Source organism: Camellia sinensis, chromosome 9 (genome assembly GCF_055761805.1).
Source record: "Camellia sinensis isolate YWXY chromosome 9, ASM5576180v1, whole genome shotgun sequence".
In the NCBI taxonomy this organism is placed as follows: Eukaryota; Viridiplantae; Streptophyta; class Magnoliopsida; order Ericales; family Theaceae; genus Camellia; species Camellia sinensis.
Window position 1 is genome coordinate 5,740,746 of NC_138969.1, and position 4,975 is coordinate 5,745,720.

At 41.9% G+C, this 4,975-nt stretch overlaps 1 long non-coding RNA gene across 1 annotated transcript; it reads left to right on the forward strand.

The window, feature by feature from the left end:
- The first annotated feature begins 784 nt into the window (after positions 1-784).
- Positions 785-3,956, forward strand: LOC145798469 (uncharacterized). Its single transcript, XR_014339347.1, has 2 exons — positions 785-854; positions 922-3,956. It is a non-coding gene; the product is annotated as an uncharacterized LOC145798469 (long non-coding RNA).
- Positions 3,957-4,975: the final 1,019 nt, after the last annotated feature.

The window sequence follows — 4,975 nt, forward strand, 5'->3', positions numbered from 1 at the left end:
TGATGATGATGATGATGATGATGATGCAGCAATGATTAATGTTGATTGTGGCAATAATGATGATAATTTTGGCGACCATGATGACTTTATTTAGTCTTTTATTTGTTCTTCCTTTATTTAGTTTGGCTTGTTTTCATTAAGAAACAATGACAATGGTGTGCAAGGGTTGGTATTTGTATTTATTATGTTTTCGACTTCTTTTTTTGGAAAAATATGTTTGAATGGTACCTTGAATTATTTTTCTTTTTTTGGGGCTTATTCTATATATATTTTGATAGTATTGCTTAGTCATATAAAAATTATTTCATTTTTTTATCATTTTAGTAGGATCTTACGATCCTCGATCCGATCCTACGATACGATCCGATCCGATCCGACAGACCCCCAAAACGATCCTATGTAGGATCCCGATCTTAACAACCTCGGCTTCGATCTCCTTTGGTGGTTTATACTTAATACCTTATTTTCAGATTTATTCTCCTTCGGTGGTTTATAATTAATACCTTATTTTCAGATTTATCACACTACAACCCCCAGGTTTCTCGTTATTACCCTTTGCCCCTGGTTGCTCATTTTGGGTTTGTTACACTTCAACCTCTCAGACTTCTGGTCATTACGATGTCTCTAGCTTTTAACGAGTGTGCCTTCTGCCATCAGAGGGGTTATTGGAAGTATCATTGTCCTAAGAAGGGATGTTTGTCTGCTTTGTTTGTGTTTGCCTCATCTTCACAGCTGTAGAAATTTAATGTATAAAGAGAAATGATTGTATCATTGATTGATATATTGATATCTATATTACAAATGGTGAGTGGCTCATTATATAGGAGAGGGTGAGTGTAGTAGGTGAGGAGTAGGTGGTGGTAGGTGATGGTAAATTGGTGGTAGGTGATGGTAAATTATAGGAGAGGGTGAGTGTAGTAGGTGAGGAGTAGGTGGTGGTAGGTGATGGTAAATTGGTGGTAGGTGATGGTAAATTTTAACAGCCCCCCGCAAACTCAAGGAGGATAGAAACTAACCAACTTGAGTTTGGAGAGAGTAACAAAACAAGAAAATACATAAAAATAAAAGAGGATAGGAGACACTGTATGGTCGTGTCAGACTATTGGTGAAGACACTGGATGGTGGTGTCATAACGTTGTAGAGGACACTGGATGGCGGTGTCAGACCGATGTAGAAGACAGTTTATGGGGTCATGTCAGACCGTTGTAGCAGACAATGTTGTGACAGTTTACGGAGTCTTGCTGGACCCTTGTAGAAACTAACCAGAATCAATGTCGGGACAGTTTACAGAGTCTTGTCGGACCCTTGAAGGAGCTAACCGGAATCAATGTTGAGACAGTTTACAGAGTCTTGTCAGACCCTTGAAGGAGCTAACCGGAATCAATGTCGGGACAGTTTACAGAGTCTTGTCGGACCCCTAAAAAGTCGCACCCTCAAAAGGTGTGCCCAATCTTCAAAAGGCGTGCCATCAAAAGGCGTGCCCAATCCATAAAAAGACGTGCCATCAAAAGGCGTGCCCAATCCATAAAAAGGCGTGCCATCAAAAGTTGCGCCCTCAAAAGGCGTGCCCACTTCATCAAAAGTCGTGCCCGACAGAAAGCGTCGAGCCATCAAAAGGTGAGCCGGAGACGCGGCGAGACACGTGAGCGACAGAGTGGCGTGTCGGCCGCGTCGTCAGTGTCGATATAAACCAATGCGGAGGCTGTGCTTGAGGCAGAAGCGAAGACAAAAAAACCTGGGAAAAAACTTCTGAAAAACTCTTCATTTTCTGAGAGAGATATTCGTTTTTCTGAGAGATTGCCTCTAAGAGCTGCAAATCTTGAAACACTCCCCGTCCGAACATTATCAGTCTGAAATTGCTATTTCACTGAAACACTCAGCAACCCAAAAAACATGGCCTCTTCTTCCCGTTCAGCTACCCAGAATATGGCATCTTCATCCCGTGGTCTACTCACTCTCTTTCCCGACCTCAACGAGTCAACAAGAGAGATAACTGGTGCGGAGGCCCGTGAACCTCAACCAAACACCCCTGGTTTTGCTCCGTTGAACTTTCCGATGCGGTCGGTGGAGCAAAAAATGGCGGTGCAAACTGATATTGAGGCTAATCAGTATACTTTGAAATCATGTGTGGAGACCATGACGGCTGTTACAAATTTGTCGAACCGGCTGCAGAGTAGGACAAATGAGGTGCAGCAGTTAAATGCCCAACTGGCTCTGCTCCAACGCATGTATAAGGATGCGCGAGCAGAGATAAGTGTGCTAAAGGCGGAAAATAAGGAGCTGAAGCGGAAGGCCACCGTTATGTTCCGATTTGGAGGGCCGCCATATGCTGCAGTGGAGGAGCAGGGGGGAGTGAATATGCCCAGTGGAGTGGGACACAAGGAGGCAACACCGGCAAGGGCCGCCCAGGACGGAGGCAAGAAGAAAAGACCGGCGGCAGAGTAGAGAAAAAAATCTCACCTGTGAATGTGGTTGTTTGTTTGTATTTCTTTTTTTTTTTCTTTTTCTTTTTTTTTTTGTGTAAAATTGTGATCGGGGTTGATCCCTGAGATGAATAAAATATGGCTTGGTGTGCAAAGCTAGATGGTATGAATGGAATTGGAAAAAGAGTAAAAATAATGTGAAAGAAAAATAAAGAAAGAAATAATAAAAATATATTTGAAATCAAAAAGGAAAGATGGGGGAAAGAAGGAAAGTGGTGTGGAGAAAATAAATAAAAATAATGGAGTTTGAAATCAAACGGAGGAGAGAGGATGATGTTTGTTTTGTTTTGTTTTTTTAATATATAATAAAAAAGAGATATATAGATATATATATATAAAATAAAGAAAATGGGGAACAAGGAGTGCACCAATTAAGCTTTTAGAATAAAAAAAAAAAAAATTTGGGCGGTGGATGCAATGTGCTGATGGTGTTGGGTGGAAAATAGTTTAAAATGGAAAAGTATATATATAATTAGAAGAAGAATAGTGAAGTGGGTGGGCCCAGGAGGTTCAATGCATGTGCTGAAGTATTTATTTATTTTATTTGGCTTCGGTAGAGTGGATCACATGGGTGAGGAATGATAATAAAAAACAAAGGGGTTATCACCGAGGAAGGGCCGAGTATATCGGCGTCAGTTGGGGAAGGCCATGTATAGTGCAAAATCCACCACTGTAGTAACATTGGCCGAGACTCTTGCGGCAGCTTTCCTGTCTTCTTCTTCTTTGAAAATTCCAACTTCAAGCTGCTAACATGACTACCATATTTACGAAAGAGTCGATCTTTGAGTTCTTGATCTTCACTTGCTTTTGATCTAGCCCAGTTGATTCTGCTAGCAAAATTTTATCGGCTTCAGCTCTTGCGGTGTGTGACCAGCCCAGAAACCCATCTGGGTGTCGAGACCAAGAAACTCAGGGGTTCGAGTGGTGTGGAGGGTGTAGACGGTGTCTTCGTAGACTCCGAGGACTGAATCGGAGTGGTGGAAGAGATCGGCTTGGTGATTTTGTTGATGAGTTGGAAGACGGTGGTGATTTTGAACGCCACAGTGGAACTGGACGAGGAAGTGATTTCAAACGTGAAGGAGCTGATCGAAGAAACTGGGGAACAACAACTGATGAAATTGCTCAAGGGACCGAGGAAATTGGCAATGAAGGTGAGAAAAATCAGGGTGCTGAGAAGCCTCAGGAGGATGCAACAGATGTCAACAAGGAGAACACTGCAAATGAGGCTGGAGGAAAAGAACCTGAGGATAAGGAGATGACACTTGAAGAGTATGAGAAGGTGCTGGAAGAGAAGAGGAAAGCGAAGGTATGTGTAGAGAATTTTAGTGGATTAGGTTGAGGTCCGGCGGACGGCTAAGGTGAGGTTGCCGCCCGCCGGTGAAGCGAAAATATTAGGTTCTAAACCCGCTCTGATACCATGTAGAAATTTAATGTATAAAGAAAAATGATTGTATCATTGATTGATATATTGATATCTATATTACAAATGGTGAGTGGCTCATTATATAGGAGAGGGTGAGTGTAGTAGGTGAGGAGTAGGTGGTGGTAGGTGATGGTAAATTATAGGAGAGGGTGAGTGTAGTAGGTGAGGAGTAGGTGAGGAGTAGGTGGTGGTAGGTGATGGTAAATTGGTGGTAGGTGATGGTAAATTTTAACAACAGCAATTTCCGATCAAGTTTTGCGCTCCTCCTCTGAGTACCGTTTAGCCTCCTGCCGGTTCTACAGCATCTGCTTCGGTTCCTGATCTTGACTTGGCTTCCTTGATTGCTCAGATTAGTCAGCTTCAGCATACATTGTCTACCTCCCAGCCATCCCTGTCTGCCTCCATTGTTTCCTCTCTTCATTCAGGTTTGCTTGGGTTTTCTTTAGGTATTTCTTCGTCTGTCTGGCTTTTTGACTCTGGTGCCTCTCATCATATGACTCCCCATCTCTCCTTACTTCAAAATTGTACTCCTCCTCCCTTTCCTATTACTGTCAATGTTGCTAATGGGTCTGTTATATCTGTTGGGTCTGTCTTACCATCTGCTATGTCTGCTATCTCTATCCCAATTATCTGTCAGTTTATTATCTATCAGTCGGCTTGATGCCTCTGGTTTTGATATTATCTTTTCTTCTTTTATCTATTCTGTGCAGGATTGGATGTCTAAGCAGCAGATTGGGACTGGCCGAAAACCAATTCAAATTCTTATTGTTCAAATTCCCTTTACAACTATATCAAATGAAACATACATAATTATTTATGGCTAGTATACTAAATTCTAAAAAAACATAAAATTAAGACTCAAATTATTTCTAACCTGTTGCGTAAGGTCCCTAGTATGTCTTTGAAATTTCTAGTTTGCTCTTTTCTTGTTGTCATGCTCTGCACCAGTCCATATGTCGAAAATATTTGTCTCCTAAATATAGGAAAACATGCAGAAAGCTATATCAGTAGCAAGTTGACTTCATCCCCGGGGACCGGTTTAGTAGATGACCCTTTGGGCAGAAACTAC